Below are 18,465 nucleotides of genomic sequence, written 5' to 3'. Positions count from 1 at the left end.
GTGCCAATTCTCCATATTAGGAGTTGTTTATCACAGGCCACAGTGGAAGCCGGCGCCATCTTCTAATGGCGGCCACGGTCTAATTAGAACGGCTCACCACAATCTACCAGTGTTGCTCTTTGCATTTTGTTTGTCCTACAACTGAAGAGGTCAAAGAGCAACATGTGTCTAGATTTAGGTCATATGGTAATATTTCAACCCTATCATGGGCTCTTAATTATTTTTAGACAATAAGTGTAAAATATACAGACTTAGGTTATGCGGAGAAAAGCACACTTGATACCAACAAATTAAAGTTTGTTTCATATTTGTAGTTAACTGAAACATTGCTAGTAAACTAGAATTGCTGAGAATAGCAAATAACACATTTTTGGTTTGGAAAAGAAATTACTTTGAATAATATTGAAAAGGACTGATTTCTTTATAAAGAACTCATTCAACCATAGAAAAAGTCTTGTTTCAAAATCTATTATTTTGGTAGATAGAACAACAACAAAAGAAACACAATATTCTTTATAGGTGGTGAGTGTGTGTGTGTGTGTGTGTGTGTGTTTCTGTTCAGCCTTCTATTTTGCTAAGGAACAAAAAAAAAGGAGACACTTTGGCAACTTTGACTTAGGGATTGGGGTTAAAGTAAAAACTTCCCATCACTAAAAACTTTTTAATAAAATATGCTTTGTAACAGAGGATAGAATGTTATCGGAGAGAGATTAGACAAAATTAGGAGTGTGAGGATTGAAATCTACCAAATTTTGCTATGTCTATGTATGATAACACAATGAATCCTCTTTTATATATCATTATAATGCTAATTAAAATTAAAATAATAATAGAACAGAGTTCAGTAGAATAGAACAAGTAGATCAGGGGGAAGGAGGTGGGGAGAAAAAGGGAAGGTACAGAGGAATGAGATTGATCAAATTTTGTTATGTGCATGTATGAATATAACATAATTAATCCCACTATTATGTGTAATTCTAGTGCACCTATAAAAAATTAGTAAAGTCTGATTTCTTAATGGAAATTTTATAACTAATAACAATGGTAGTTCATAAAAGTTTTTATTTTTTATTACATATTTCTAATAGTCAATAGAATAATAAAACCTTATTAAGTATGGCTCATACCTTATTCCCTTCATATATTCTCAGTATTCATTTGCACTTGATACATCTTCCTGTGTCATTCTCTTAAGACTATTGCTAGAATCCAATACCTAAAATTAACAAAACTTGTGATGAAGCATAGATGTTGTAAATAAGCTGTCATCCACTGGAAGTCTATGCCTAGTTGCAGGGGAACCAGTACCTCCCTAGGGAATGTTACTGTGTAGAGTAAATGCATTTCACAGACTAGATCTGTGCCAGGGACTCTTTATGATTTCTTCAAGCAGCTTAAAATGTTTGCATCACCCACATCTCTTGGAAGAACTATAATATTAATACTAATCATAATATTAATCATTATATTAATAATTCATGTTTGCTTTTAGGAGTTTTTGTATTTTCATTTGGATTGGTGCATACATAAGGAGTATAGTGTTGGGGGATTATCTAGCGAGTGTCTGAAACTTTTTTTTTAAACATTTATTTTTTAATTGTAGGTGGACACAATACATTTATTTTATTTTTTTTTTATGTAGTGCTGAGGATCGAACCCAGGGCCTCACTCATGGTAGGCAAACACTCTTCCTCTGAGCCACGACCCCAGCCCTGAAACTTTTGATACATGCACTGTCATTATGTTCAAAGCAGATGTGGATGAGGGCAACTGAAGCTAATGAGAAACTTGTTCAGGACAAGCCCAAACGTGCCTAAATTGTGTGGCCTCAACCTAAGCCCAGGACATTTGTCTTCTTATGCAGGACTCCTCAGCATGGGCTACAATAACATGACACCAGAGGTTCAAAGGAGAGTAGTGGTCCCTCCCCAGGACCTAAACAGGAAAAGGACTTCAACCCTTTGGAAAACTCTGATTGGTGCTCAGGGAAGCAACTGCTAGAAACTGCCTGAAAGTGTACTAATGGATGCCGTGGTTTACACGACCCAGGGAATCCCTGGGTTAATAGGAGGTTTAGGGAGGAAACAGCTCTCGGGTCCTTTCTTATCTCTGGATTACCCGTGGAGATAATGTCATATTAATAAGTAGTTTTTAAGTTACTCTTTATTAATGAAATTATATTTTTTAATGGCTCAAATCAGGAATTCTCTGTAGATCTTGCTTCCCAATTTTCTTTTGGGCAAAAAAATCCACAGAACATTCAGAAAAGCAATCCAATTTCCATAAATGAAAAATTAGAATTAAAGTGCTTATCCACAGCAAGAAAAATTCCTCCATGTACTATGTACTTTGCAACCCAACTCATGGCATTCTGTTTTCTTTTTTCTTATGTTTTTCAATCGTTTTATTGTTTCCAAGCTTAAGCAGTTGATCCTTGTATGATGGACAGTTTTTATTGAAATTGGAGTAGACCCCCACCTAAAAATCCCCTGGGTGCAGGATAATATAATAAAGGTGAGCAGAAATTTATGAAGTAAAAAGCAGAAAGGTAGTAGAGAAAATAAAATGAAACAAACTGGTGTTTAGGAGGCCTCCATCTAGAAAGACACACACATACCTTACCATGGAGCTATGGATCATGTAGGTACCCTGGAATGTGGAATACACAGTCATGTACTTTCATGAGATTTGAGATTGAGATGGGATCTTGAAGGATGTGTTGAAGGGCACAGGACAGGACAATACTGATGGGAGAGACCTTGTACACGTTGACATCCAGGTGCTTGAGACCAGCATGAGTTAGGGCTGAATTAAGGAGTGGGATTTTGTGCTGCTCATGAAAGATTCTGTGTGTAGGTATAAGTCAACAGTGATAATGAATAACAGCACCAGTAATACCACCCTGGCTCACAGTTTGTTCCTGTTGGAGTGTTTAACAGACTATAACGTCTCTACCCTCTTGTTCTCTCTTTCTGTCTCTCTGGAATATTCTCCTTGCCTTTTACAGAGGTGGTACCTTCTCATCATTCCAGGGAAAATCCAGGCCTTTGAAGTGGCTTCTCATGTCTCTCTGTCTATGTCACCATATTAGCTGACCATCATCAGCCCCACAAGGACATGTCACTACCACTTTATGTTTAGTAAATTATGTCCCTTCCTAGTTATCCAATTTCTTACTTCTGCCTTCCTTCACTGAGATGTCAGCTGAGTGGAGAGAGAAATTTGGTGTCCTTTTGGAGACTCCATCTCTTTGTGGAGAAGGGTACCTGGTGTGCAGTCAGTATTTGGTAGAAATTTCAATAAATAACTGAGTGATCAAATCTGACATTACTGGGGCAACCAACTCAGGGAAGGGGGAGACTGAGGAAAGAGGCATTTAGCATAACTCAGGCAGGAGATCTCGCTCAGGGCAGAAGGGAAACCTATGACAGATTTCACACAATAATTGTAGGACTTCAGGAGCAATGTGATAAAGATGTGAGCAAGGGAGAAAGGCCAGTGGCAACTATGAAAAATGTAGCATTTATGGAATATTGGAAAAAAGTCCATAGATCCAGATTCTGATTTGAATAAAGCTGTGGAAGGTTCCTCAGGAATTGCATGTAGAGAGGGCAGCTAGCAGGTCTGCCTGGAGCCCACAGGAGGCACAGACACACAGATAATTGAGAATCTTCTGCATATAGGTAGTAACTGAGGATATAGGAGTGGGTGAAAAACAAAATGGTAAAGGAAGAAGAAAGCAGTCATAGGAGCATTATGCTGTGGGGAAGAGGAATGGGAGTGGGAGGAGAACCTACAGAAACTCATGATGATGTAGGAACTGGATCCACACCATGTAAAGACCAAAAGGGCCATTGGATACAACCATGGGGAAAATAGGGATGTTTCCCCAGGCTGCTACCCTGAAGGGGAGGCCAGATAGCCCAGAAAGCAGGGTGACTTAAGGCCAGGGGAAAAGAAGTTGAAGGGGGGAACTTGCCTTGCACTTGGTGGAGAAGGGGAAGACTTTTCTATGTGTGTGTTCACATCAGTGCTAATTGTGTGATATTTCTCTGATAGGAGAGGTGTGAGGGGGTGTCTGTGATTAAAGAGAAGCCGGAAATCCACACGGGAGTTTACACTGAACTCCAAGCCTGGCTCTAGCTCCCCAAAGAGGAGTGAGCTTTGGGAAATCAGCTTTCCTTCAGATAATGGGGTCCTGTGAGGAGACTGGCTCTTACCCGGGGACCTGTGCTTTTCCTGGCATATGGGGTAGGATCATCTGCTAACAGAGAAATTAGGATAACCGAGGAGGCCATAGGATAGGGATGAATTTTGGAATTTGGAGATAAGGAAAGCAAAGAGAAGACACGAGGAAAAGATTTCTCAACAGTCACTTTGGAAAACTGCTTGCCAGCAACCACTAAACTGGACATATGCATACCCTATGACCCAAGCACCTCCCATTGTGTGCACCTCTAGCACCATCACCAAACCATAAGTGTATTTGTTCACAGTAGTACTATTCACAATAGCCCCAAACCAGATAGCAACCAAATACCTACCTACAGATGGGTGAATAAAGGAGGTTTATTCATGGCAGTAATGCAAATGAACAGCAACAGATGAATCTCTCCAAAAGCAGCCAGACATAGTTATATTAAGTACAAATGTGGCAAAATTAATCTAAATTCTTGCTGCCAAGAAAGTGGTTTCTTTGGGTAACTGTGGGGAAATTGGGATGCTAGCCAAAGCCTCCTTGAAATTATTGGCCACAGTGACCAGGGAAGGACAACAATCCTAGGAGTCCCAAAGACCCCTGATTTCCAGGCATCAGGCAGGATAGAGAGGTGTGGGCAAGGACTTTTGCTTTTCCTATGGAGACAGGCTCTCCTGCTGAGGGATGGTAACATTGTACAGATGATGCTGAAAAGGAAGAAGACACAGTTGGAAGTACTTGTTGGCTCCTAGCAGGAAATTCATTCTCTTGGACTGGGGAATTGTTTCTATTAGTGGGAGATGCTGTTAAATACCCTGGCTTAATTTGCACATTGCCACTTCTGTTTATTAAGGAGATTCCCTGCTGGGCTTACATCCTGTATTGGTGCTGCTTTCTAAATTGTCAGCTGTAAGGTCTTCCCTCGCTTTCTATGTGGGTGGATGGGAGGGAATCCTGTCCCTTTCCTCTCAGGATTCCTTGGGCTATGATTACTCAGGGTCCTAAGCATGGTCATCATTCTGAGAGGTGAAATATTTGCCCTTTGTCTGTTGGTATCAGTGACTGGCAGCTTTTTTTCTTTCTTTTTTTAACTCACATTGGTGTGAATTTTCCAAGAAAAAAGGATTTTTCCTCATTATTTTCAATTGTAAAACAGATTAAAAACTCTTTTCATATATTTCTAGCTAAGACAATTTTAGCAGAAAAAAAAATGAACCCTTAACAAATATCTGCTGAAATGGCAAACAATAGGCAATGTGAAGGGAACTGAGACTGGCAAACTCACTGTTAAAATCTCCACCTAGAAGCTGGGAGCACATTAGTGTTCTGTCTTAGGGCATTTTGTACCAAGTCAGGTAGGAAGAAAGTGTTTAAATGCCAACTTTCGTTTCTTCTTATAACTTTCCAGAAAGCATAGCCCGAGTTCTTCTGTCTGAAATTACCAAATATGGTGATGATAGAAAGGGTTTTCCCTATTGCTTTCCTGTGCTCACCTGTGAAAACAACTTTAATTTTAGCTAATGCAATGTGAACAACCAGACAGAGCCATTTAGTTGGCCTGAGTCTCTAGCATTTGGTTAGAAGTTTTTCATCTTTTCACAGGATCCTAAGAATAAAGCAGGATCTGTAAACACTTTATCCATACTGGATTTTCTATTGTAGAAAATAGTCGTTTTATATGGACATAAGGGTAGCAGATAATTCCTAAAATTTTCCCACATCTTGGGTATAGCCTATGATGTGTGGCTTGTTCAGTTCCTGGGAGGACTCTTTTTTGTTTTAATGATTGGAATGGTTTCATTATCAGTTAAATTAGAATTTGCCCTCCATGTTCCTGGATAACACCAGCTGGAATTCCACTTGCCTCATGTGCCATTTAAGCACACAGATCACTATTACTTTACTTGTGGAGTCCAAAATAAATGGAAGCCTATCCTCTGAGAGGAAGATTAAGTTTTGAAATGAACACTTTGCAGGGATGCCTAAGTCTCAGCATCTGCCACACTGTATATTTCCCTAGTGACTGGTTGAATATATTCTTTATGGTGTGATTTGGGGAAACTGCAAGGTGCTGTGTGCTGCTAAATTTCCCCTCTGAGGTCAGCGTAGGACCTCACTGTCTTTGTCTGCCCTCCTTCATTTGCCAGGAGTTATAGTCAATCTTTCACATTAATATTTCCACCTGGTGTCCATCAGGCTTATCTTTAAGCTAGGAAGGAGTTCAGGGACCACAAAGTTGTAGGTCCCTGGGATGATGGCTCAGCTGAACGGGCTGGTGCTGAGCATGCATTCATCCTGGGAAACCCCAGCCTCAATAAATACAATCCAGTAAACCTAAAGCCTACCTACCCAATCATAGGTCAAAGCTAAAGTCTTTCAAGACTTCCTGTTTCCTCATTCTGTTCTTTGGTCCAGAGCTCCCCAACTTGGAACTCTGCTTTATCCTTTTTGCATCTCTACCCTTCTTTTCTTCCCTGAAGTCCTCACTACCTGTCTGGGTTCTTTCATTATTTCTGCATGTGCCCAGAAAATAATCTTGTCATTTGACCATCCCAATACTGGCATCTTGGGCTCAGGGGCAGCTTAGCAGTCTGCTGGAGCACAAAAGTACAGTCTCACAACTTGAGGCTGTCTCAGGGCAGATCCCTCTCCCAGCTGACCTACAGTTTTCACAGCAGCATTTCACCTCTAAGGCCCCCCTTTCCTTAATGCTTTCTCTCCACCCCTGTGGAAAGAAAATGAGGAAGGACACCTCAGCCTCCCAAACCACTCAACTTGCACACTTATCTGTCCCACCTTCATCTTTCTATCAGAGAAGCAAATGCTTGTCCTCCAGCTGCAGTCTGCTCCCTTGCCCAACCTCAGTATCCCTTTTTCTTGGGAGACAGCTCTCTCTTTTATGCCTCCTCTTAATTATCTTCCACTACACCTTCACCTCTTAAATGTGGCTGCATTTACCTGCTTGTAGTCATTCACTCAACACATATTCATTAAGCACCAAATTTGGGTCAACCACTGTGCCAGGCATGGAGAAACCGCAGGTAGCAAAACCCATCTGCTGCCAGTACAAAGTGTCTATTCATCACCTATAACTCCTCCTTTCCAACCCAACCAGTCACAAATGTCATGCCCTCCTTGCTCATCTATTATTCTCAGTGCCAAGTGCATCATCTGACATACAGTAGGTATGAAGCCACCAAATGAGTGCATCTGTCAAAAAAATATTGCTTTAATCATATGAATGCTTTTGGTAACAAGATTCTTTGATCCTGCAGATATTGAGTGAACACCCAGAACAGGTCAGGGAATGTTCCAGGCATTGATGAGAAGGCAGTGAATCCATCACAGCCTCTTACCTCACCGGAGGCATATTGAATGGGAAACACACAGGCTGGTCAGGTACTTTCCCACCACTCTTGTCCTTTTTCTAAGCAAGGGTAGTGCAGGAGGTCAGGCAGCAGCCAGTCATGCTGTACCCTTGTTTGTGGCCTTCAGCAATTTACTCGACCCCACCAATCTCACTTTTTTTTACTGTACAGTGAAAGTTACAGCAGTGTTACTTTATGGGGTCATTTCCATGCTTAAGCACATGATGACTCACAGGAAGCCAGCCCTGAGCACAGAGCTTGCCCTTGGCATGTGGTAGGTGTTTAGAAAACTAAGCTATATGCCCGTTGTTATTCTTTCATCAATCAGGGTACATAATGTAGGGTTGGTCTTAGAAATATCACCTAACATTAGCTTTCCAATGTATGCATCCATTTATGCTTCTGTTTTCTTACATATAAAATATAGGAGCTGCAATTTTAGCTCTAAGAATTGTTTCTCCTTCATGTTATTCAACTTATTTTCCTATTTACTTAGCACATATGAACACACATGTGTATATGTATATATACATATATGATGTACATGTATATATATATGTGTGTATATATTATATGTTTATGTATATGTACATATATATGTATATAATTTTTCTAACAGCATTTGGAGCAGCCAGAGACATTCCTAAGCACTCATTCAATTCTTGAATCAACCCTCTGAGGTATTTATTCCATTTGAAACAAGAACACCAAGGCAAAGAGAGGTTAAATTTTTTAGGAGGATTCTGTAGCCAATAGGTAACAGTGGGCCAGGTTGGTTTGTGGTACCTCAGTTTTCTTTAGTGTTATTATCTATATATTTAACTTCAGGAAATCTAACTAAAAAGGTAAAGATGGACTGAATTCTTTTAAGACCCTGCCATTCTTCATATGAGCTACAGCCAAAAATTAGCCGGTCCAAGTCTAATCCTGACAGTATCAGCTAGGTGTCCAGGTTCCCATCAGGATGTCTACTCTTGATTGGGAGAGTGATTGGGATGATGATAAAAAGTCTTTACAACCTGTCCACCAGTAAGGGTCCCATTCTCAGCATTTTTCATATTATTATTCATTTGATCATTACAGTAACCAAAAGAGGCAGGTTTTAGGTTTGTCCCTATTTTACAGATGGATAAATTGAGGATCAGACAGATTAAACAACCCATCCAACATTACACAACTAAGTGTGGACACAGTATTCTAGTGGTCTGGCTCCAGGGTCCAAGTATTACCACCATGCTGTGCTCTCACCTCTTGTTACAGTTTTTGAGGCTGTTCTGGCTCATAATCTTTATGATCATTTTTTTATAAATATAAGTATCTTTAAAGAAAATTATGTTATAATAATCATACTGAAAAGAATGAAAACAACCAGCAATGTAAACAATAATCATTAAAAATCGCTAATCCTAAAGTTCAAAACATTTAGATTTTAAAAGAATTTAGAATACTTTTTATTTATTCTGATAAAGACAAGATTGGGTATCAACACTCTTGTTAATGGGGGAAGATGATATTCATGAGAACTTAAATGCATACAGCCATTCTGAAGTCCAATTTGGCAACACAGATCACATATAAAATAAATTTTATTTTATTTTGATAAGAATATATCACATGACATCTTCCCCTTTCACAAGTTTTTAAATGCACAATGCAGTATTGATAACTAAGGGCACAGTGTTGTACTAGCTCTCTAGTGCTTATTTATCTCAACCCCCATGAAACCATCTCAACCCCCTGGCAACCCCACCCAATTCCATCCTTTGATTCTATTAATTTGACTCCTTGGATGGATGGGTGGATGGATGGATGGACAGATGGACAAACATATAAATGGATGCAAAGTGCTGGACCCTATTCATTTTACTTCACATCATATACAGATCCTAATATCAATGTTGCTCTTCAGCTAAACAGGGGAAACCTAGAGAAATGTATCAACTATCTTAAGAATAATATGAAACATAATATGTGTTTATAGATAAAAGCTATAGAGGAACATGGAAAATAAACACAGTCATTTGATTACTTTTTATCAAGTTTCTATAAAGTGCCATGCCCTGAGCAGAGAATGAGAGTCAAGGTGGGGAAACAGAAGCAAGAAACTGTGTGTCCCAGGGTGAGAATTTATATTTATCTTCTTTAAATTGGAACTTCCCTCCCCTCTAAGTTCTTCCTGGCTTGGAGTCTGACACTACACATAATTGGCACAATGAGATTAAGAAACCAAAGGGGACAAAGGAGAATGAGTACTTTCTACAAAGATCAGGAAATCAAGACACATGATAAAAATCACCTTTGACCAGCCAAAATAGCATAACAACAACAGCAAAAATAATTTATTCTTACAGTTCTGGAGGTTGGGAACTTTGAGAGCAAGGGGATGGGAGTTCTGATTCTGATGAGGGATTTCTTCCTGGTTTCAGACAACTGTCTTTTTATGTGTCCTCACATGGTAAAAGGGTGAAAGAACAAAGACCCTAATGCTATTCATGAGGGCACTGTCCTCATGATCCAGTCACCTCCACCTCCCTATTCTGTCACATTGGGGTTAGGGTGTCAGCATATGAAATTGTGGGGAGCATATAAATATTCAGTCTGTATTAAGGAGGCACTACATTTCCTGGTTCTAGGAAGGAAAAAAAAAAGAAGTAAACTTCAAAAGTAGATCTAGATTTTATGTGTTCCTCCAAGAATGCACTAAAGGTAGGCATTGGGTTTACAAAGCAATACTTTCAAGCACAAACTGGCCCAGTGGGCAGGTGTTTTACTGCATGGGACAATGAGAACTCCATGGGTTTCAGGCACTTAGTGTAGCCTAGGAAGAGACATTTCCATTCCACCTGCAGGAGCTATTTCTTCCTGACTGATTAACCTCATGCAGAGGAAAGACAATATAAGGAAATGACTTAAGAGCATTGACCATTCACACCAAAACTAAATTGCAGCTCTTTTCATTTATTAGCCGCATGACCTTGGGTAAGTCGTCTTCTATAAGCCTCCATTTCTAACTTTTAAAAATAGAAATAGTTAAATTACCTCTTTGGGGGTGGGATTTGGAATAATCATATGAAATATGACTGGCATCCTCAATAAATGTCTGGTAAATCATTGCAGCTTCCAGTGTTAATATTTTTTTGAAGACTGCAAATCCACCTACTTGAACCCTTTTGTTTGAGTGCCTTAAACACCCAAAAGCTTCAGAAAAACATTTTTGCACTTTTGCCCATTGGCTCTTGTCTTTATTGGAGGGTCTCAGACCTTGCCAAATAATTTTCAAGCATGTTACCTTAATTAATTTACTAGGAGTGGCACCATGACTGGAAAACACATGGTATTCCCTAAGTGGTTGTTGAATGGGTGTGATTAATTCTGCTGAAAAATTACACCTGGGAACACTGGGCAATCTTGGCAAAGGCTCCAGGACTTTAGTGCTTCTCCAAATCTTATAACAAGGAGCAAGCCAGAACTGTCTTTCAGCAGGTGAAATTGCTTTTCCAAATTGGATAAACCAGAAATGCTTTCCTGCTCCCCTCTTCTAATTATCTCCAACTTAATGTGGATGCTCAACGGAATTCTGGGACATGGCATCATTATACAGATATCAGTGAGAGCTTAGAGTGCTTCTGTTAACCAGTACAGATTCACAGAAAAAAAAGAATGCCCCAAATGAGCCCCAAATTACAGTTTTGAGCAATGTTCCCAGCCTAGAAAAATGTGTAAATGTTATAGAATTATCTGTCATCCACTGTAGTTATCTCTCTCTCCCTCCCTCCCTTCTCTCTCTCTCTCTCTCTCTCTTTCTCTCTCTCTGGCTTTCTTAATGGAAGTGGGGTGACATTACATTGTGGTTTTGATTTGCGTTTCCCTGATAAATAGTAATGCTGAGCATTTTTCCATATGCTTGTTAGTCATTTGTATATCTTCTTTGGAGAAATATCTGTGCAAACCCTTTGTCTATTTGTTTACTGAATTATTTGCTTTTTATTGTTGTTGATAGCTAGTCTTATATTCTAGATGTTAACCTGTTAGATGTTTAGTTTGCAAATATTTTCTCCCATTCCATAGCTTGCCTCTTCACTCTGTTCCCTTTGCTATGTGAAAATTTTTAAATTTAATGTAGTCCTATTTATCTATTTTTGCTTTTGTTGTCTGTGCTTTTGTTGTTATATGCAAGAAGTCATTGCTAAATAAGATATCATGAAGCTTTCCCCATGTGTTTTCTACTAGGAATTTTATAGACTTAGTTCTTATGTTGGGATATTTAATCTATTTTGAAGTAATTTTTTGCATATGGCATAAGATAAAGATCCAACTTTATTCTTTTGCATGTAAGTACCAGTTCTTCTAGCACTATTATTTGAAGAAATTATCCTTTCCTATTGTGTAGCTTTAGCATTAACAAAGATAAATTGATCACACATATGAGGGATTATATCTGGGCTCTTCATTCAGTTGTAGTAATCAAAACATCATTCTTGGGCTGGGGATGTGGCTCAAGCGGTAGCGTGCTCGCCTGGCATGCATGGGGCGCTGAGTTCGATCCTCAGCACCACATAAAAATAAAATAAAGATGTTGTGTCCACCGAAAACTTAAAAAAAATCATTCTTTATCTATGCCACACTCTTTCTTATTACTCTAGCTTTGTGATATGATTTGAAATCAGGAAGTGGAGGTATACACCCTTGCTTTTCTTTCTCAAGATTATTTTGGCAGTTGGGAGTTATTTGCGGTTCCATCTGAACTTCAGTATGATTTTTTTTCTATTTCTGCAAAAATAATGCCAATGGAATATTTATAGAGATTGCATTTAATCTGTAGATTGCTTTGGATAGTGTGGACATTTTAACTTCCAATCCATGAACACGGGATATCTTTACATTTATTCTAATTTCTTTCAACAATGTATTATAGTTTTCAATCTTTCATCTCATTGTTTAAAGTTTTATTTCTAAGATTTTGCTATTTCTGATGTTGTTGTAAATAGGACAATTTTATTAATTTCCTTTTAAGATTATTTATTGTTACAATGTAGAGAAACAGAACTAATTTATTTGTATTGATTTTGTATGAAACAACTTGGTTGAATTTATTGGTTTAAACTGTGTGTGGGCATGGGTATAATCTCTACATTTAAGATCATGTTATATGCAAAAGAGATTATTTCACTTTTATTCTGATTAAGATGGATTTTATTACTTTTTCTTTCATAATTGGTCTGGCCACCACTTCCAGCACTATCTTGAATGAAGTGGTGAGAGTGAGCATCTTTGCCTTGTTTCTGCTCTTAGGGGGAAAACATTCACATACTAGCTTTGAGATTTTTATATATACATGAGAATATATTGAGGTGATTTCTTTTTCTTACTAATTTATTGAGTGTTTTCATTATGAAAGGGTTTTGAATTTTGTCAAATTCTTTTTCTGCATCAATTGTAATGATCATGTGGCTTTCTTTTCTAATAGTATCTTTTTTCTTTTGATATCTGGGTATTTCTGGCTTAAAAAATGAGTTTGAAAGTGTTTCCTCCTCTTGATATTTTTGGATGAGTTTGAGAAGGATTGTTATTATTTCTATTTTAAACATTTGATAGATTTCTCCACTGAAGCCACCCAGTCTTGGACTTTTTTTGTTAGGATGTTTTAAATACAGTTTCAATTTTCTTACTAGTTATAGACACTATTCAAGTTTTTTACTTTACATTTTATTTCTCCCTGACTCAGTTTTATTTATTTATTTGACATTTTATTAGAGCATTGTAATTATTCATAGTATTTGGGTTCATTTTGACAAAATAATACATCAAGAAATTTAATTTTAATCCCCAATTCTCCCCTCCTTTTCTTTCCTCTCCCATTCTCTCTCCTCTATTCTTCCTTTCACTCCTTTATTTATTTATTTTTGATTGGTGTTTACTGCATAACCATATAAGTGAAATTCTTTGGGGGTACATTTATAAGTGTATGTATCATGATATTGTTAAATGTATTTCATGTTTCTTTTCCCTTTCTTCTCTTTTTTATACGCCACTGATCTTCCCTATGTCTTTATATTATAATATATGTTATAATATATATTCCTTCCCCTACTGCCTTCTTTTCCTTATTTTGTTCTAGCTTCCACATATGAGAGAAAACATTCAACCTTTTATATTCTGAATCTGGCTTATTTCACTTAGTGAGCGTTGTTTTCTCCATTTATCCACTTACCAGCAATTGTCATTATTTTATTTTTCTATATGACTGAGTAGAACTACATTGTGTACATATACCACATTTTCTTGATCCATTCATCTATTGATAGGCACCTGGGTTGATCCCATAATTTGGCCGTCATAAATTGTACTGCTATAAATACTGAAGTAGCTGTATTGCTACAGTATGCTGATTTTAGGTGTTTTTTTTTTTTTTTAAATATGTACCAAGGAGTGGGATACTGGGTCATATGGTGGTTCCATTTCTAGTTTTTTGAGAAGCATGACTCAGTTTTAGTAGGATGCATTTCTTCTAGGCTGTCCAATTTGTTGGTATATGATTGTTCATAGTAGTCTCCTATATTCTTTTTTGTTTCTGAGGCATCATTTATCATGTTTCCACTCTCATTTTTTTAAAAAAAAATTGTGATTACAGTCTTCCCTGATATTTTCTTAGTGAAACTAAAAATCTGCCAATTTTGTTGGTCTTGGGGGGTGGGGAGAGTAACTCTTGTTTCACTAGTATTTTCCAAATTTTCTATTTTATTTATTTTTGCTTGCTTTTTATTTTTTTTTCTGCTATGAAATTTGACTATAGTACATTTTTTTTAGTTCCTTGAGGTATAAATTTAGGTTGCTGATGATGCCTTTCTTCTATTTTAATGTAGGCATTTATTTTTATCAACTTCCCTCTTAGAATTGCTTTTGGTGGCTGGGCATGGTGGTGCATACCTGTAATCTCAGCCACCCAAGAGGATGAGACAGGAGGATTACATGTTCAAGGCCAACCTGGACAACTTAGCTGAATTTTCTTTTGCTTAATTAATTCTGCTGTTGAAGCCTTTCATAATTTCTGTTTGGGTCTTCGTTGTATGGCTTTTATGGTTTTGTTGATATAATAACTTTGCTCATGCATGGTTTTTATTTTGCTAAGCTATCTATGTATTCTCTTATAGTACATTTAACTCTTTAACACAATTATTTTAAATTCTTTTTCAGGTCATAGATTTCCTTTTCCTTGGGTTATTTTCTAGAGATTTATTTTGTTCCTTTTATTGAACCAAGATTTCCTATTTCTTTTATGTACATTCTTGTCATCATTATTTTTTACTGTTAATTGTGTATTTAGAAAACAATCACCTCTCCCAGCCTTTACAGACTGTTTTCTTAGAGGACACATCACATCAGTCAGAATTGCTTTTGGTGGCTGGGACCTATCAAAACTCTTCTTGCAATGCATCTTCTCTGGGATTGTGTGTGTAATTCCTATTTAGAAATGTTTATGGATTCCTTTTTTAGAAGGTTATAATTTCTTGATCCCTCTTGTGTTTGTCTGTGTTACTGCAGATTTTCTGGCACTGCTGGCAACCTCTGTTTATTTCTCTCCCCATCTCTTCCCCCTCTCCCTCCAGCTCTCTAGATACCAGGGATTAATCCAAGATTACTCTACCAATGAACTAATCCTCAGTCATTTTTTAAAATTATTTTTTTTATTTTGACTTACAATTCTCCTGCTTCAGCTTCCTAACTGAGATTACAAGTGTGTGCCTCAGCATAAGTCTCTGAGTTCTTTTGTTCTCTGCAGCCCCAAGACATCCAAAGTGTATTGGTTCTTTCTGTACTCCCAGACAAGTGAGGTAGAAACCAGTCTCTCAGCGTCTCCAAGAATCTGGACTATTGCATGGACTTTCCATTCTTTTCACTCCCTCTCAAAGCATAATCTACAAGCTATTGCTTCCTCCTGGTTCTGCCAAGCTGTGCCAGCCTCTGTCAGTGGCAATGCCAAATCTCTAAGCTCTGCAGCAACTAGACTTTAAGCTCTTATGTTCTCAGTGCCCTCCCCGCATCCAAAAGATGCCAGTTCTTCATCAGTGCTCCAGTCAGTCAAGACAGAAACCAGTCCCTCAGGCAGTCCTTCTGAAAAGCTGTAATGTTGGCCTTATGATCCATTCTTCTCTTTCCTCCTAAGGGAGAACTGTGAATGAGGCTTTTTTTCCCCTGATAGTACTGAGCTGTACAGGCTTGGGGGAAGGGCTATCATAGTTGAAATGAAATGGCTTTTCTTACCCATCTCGGTGAGGTTGCTCTTGGCTTTGAGCTTGCCTTGGAGTTCTGTGATATTCCCTAACTGTTTTGTGAAGTTCTGCAAAAGCATTTGGGATGGCAAATTATTGTTAAATTATTGCTTTTGTGGAGAGCAAGGTCTGGGACTTCCTGTTCTGCCCTCTTGCTGATGTTATTCCTCCAAATTTTAGAATCTGTTGTCTTAACTCTGAAATTTTCATGTTTTTTTTCCCCCCCCCCCAAAAAAAAAAAAAATAAACGGTTTTATCACAAACTTGGGAAAAAGGGAAATAGGAGAGAAAAAAATTGTGAGAGCTTTTTAAGAAATTTAACTTTTAACAAGCAAAACCATTCTTTTTTTTTTTTCTTTTCTTTTCTCTTTTTTTGGTACCAGGGATTGAACCCAGGGGCACTCTACCACTGAGCCACAACCTCAGCCCTATTTTGTATTTTATTTAGAGACAGGGTCTCACTGAGTTGTTTATTGCCTCACTTTTGCTGAGGCTAGCTTTGAATTTGGGATCCTCCTGTCTCAGCCTCCTGAGCCGCTGGGATTACAGGCATGCACCACTGCACTGGGCCAACTAAAAGGAGTTATTTTAATTGTGGCTCATCTATCCAATGAAGTAATGGTCAACAATTAAAAAAAAAAAAACACTTGAAAGTGTATTTAGAGGGTAGAAAATGGCCACTATGTGAAATAGTAGATATTTTAATTTGCTTGATTGCAATTATTTCGCAGTGTGTCTATGTATAAAATCATCAGTTGTACACCTTAAGTATATATGCAGTGTTTCCTATTCAGTAAGGCTGCAAAATGTGTGAACGCAAATTAGTTTATGTCTATCCTGAAACTCCACTAAAGTGAACAAAATTATTAGCATACTGTGGTTAAGAGAAGTGAAACAGTAGTAGTTTTCAGTGGACACTCTGGAAGTTCAGATGTGTTTTGATTGTGATAAATACCTAGCAAATAGTAGCTGAAACCTGAACATTGGGTGAAAGAGTTCCATCAGAAGAGCCCAGAACCCCCAAAAGGCTCAAGAATTTGGAGTACATATTCCTCTGTATACAAAAGTATAGAATAAGCTGTTAATAAAGACTGGCTGAATATGTGTGTGGGAAGCAGAAAGACCTTCAGGTGCCTTTCTGCCCAAGTTATCTGCATTCCCAATATTAGAAGTGATGGAAACAGGAAACTCTTAACTCCAGGCTGTGAGACTCAACTGAGTCTGTGCCAGAATGGGTATAATTGATGTCCACATGCTGTAGGAGAGCCTCAGGGTCTTCTCAATAGATTCCAGGGCAGGACAGAGTTCCAACCTGCAGAAGAGAGGACAGTTCCCTGTGTGAATGAATGGTGGCCAACCAACATAAAGGAGAATCCTGCTGCTATAGATATTTGAGGATCTTCCAGTCAGCTAACCAGCTTTCTGTCCATTAGTGTATGAACGAACTCTATCCATACACTGTATTATAAACAAGAAGCCAAGGATCACTAGAGATTTGGAGAAAGATCAAAAGGTGATAAACAAAAACCAAGACACAAAGAGATAAAACAAATTTGTGGGAAAATATAATGCATAAAGCTAAAGAAAATATTTTAAAAAGCATTTTTAAAAATATTTAAATGGGAGTCCCAAGATGGCCGCGAGTAGAGTGCATCACACCCCGTGTACCGTGCCACTGTGTGGGTGAATAATGAGTTAGAACAACAAAAAACTATCTTGTTAGGAACTTACAGCAAAATGGGGATGCACCAAAACCTAGAGGAAGGATTTCCAGCACCGAGGTCCGGTAATTGAGTCTCATACACGAGCCAACTGTGCCACCTGAGATCTGGGCTGACTGATCCGCGCGGCCCGCCCCGCGGCTACAGACTGCAGGGAGCCGCCGAGAAGCGACCAGCAAGCAGGGAGATTCCTGCAGATTCTGTGGAATCCTGCCGCATGAGCACTCACGGAGCCCTGGGTTGAGTTCGGGATTTCAGACGGGGAAGGAAGTGGGACAGCTCTATCCCCCACAATGGAAACTCCACCAAGGAAACCAGCAGCCACCATCTTGGAGAGCTGAAGTAACCACCGCCATTCTCCGACAGATTGCAACAATAAAACAGGTGCGTGTTACTCAGCTCCTTTCCCATACAGCGGGGAATTCGCAAAAAATCTCTCCTAGGCTCTCCGGGGGAGGGATTATCAGAGCAAGCCTGCATAAAGACGCGGGGAGAACTAGAGACACCCGACCTTCAAGTCCCCCTCCCATCAGCGGGGGAAATGAAACCTGTATTGCCAGCGCGGGGGGAGGGGCAAGCGGAAAAAATCAAAACAATAAGAGTGCTGGGGGTTTTCAATAGCCACCCTCCACGCCCAACAAACGGCAGGCCCAGAGTACAGTTTGAACTGCCGAGAGGCATCACTCAGGGGAAAACTGGTCTAGCAGGAGAAACCAGGACTAGCAGGAGAAACCAGGGGACTAGAGGCCAGGCCCTCGCAACTGGGCGGCTGGAGAAACTCCACCCGCTGCCCGCGAGACTGGGTGGCTGGAGTCCTCCCCCCGCCTTTGACCGACGCACGACTGGGCAGCTAGAGATTGCCCGCCCACCAGCGACAGCCAGCCCGTTGCAGCTGCGACTGGGCGGCC

At 39.0% G+C, this 18,465-nt stretch overlaps 1 protein-coding gene across 16 annotated transcripts in view; it reads left to right on the top strand.

Annotated features, from left to right (window-relative positions):
* Positions 1-18,465, top strand: part of Cobl (cordon-bleu WH2 repeat protein) — a 276,860-nt gene that overhangs the window by 163,805 nt on the left and 94,590 nt on the right. The gene's annotated exons all lie outside the window — the stretch shown is intronic.

This window comes from Marmota marmota, unplaced genomic scaffold (assembly GCF_001458135.2).
Source record: "Marmota marmota marmota unplaced genomic scaffold, marMar, whole genome shotgun sequence".
Taxonomy (NCBI): domain Eukaryota; kingdom Metazoa; phylum Chordata; class Mammalia; order Rodentia; family Sciuridae; genus Marmota; species Marmota marmota.
Note: the sequence above shows the minus strand (reverse complement) of the source record. Positions and strands in the feature narration are given on the sequence as shown.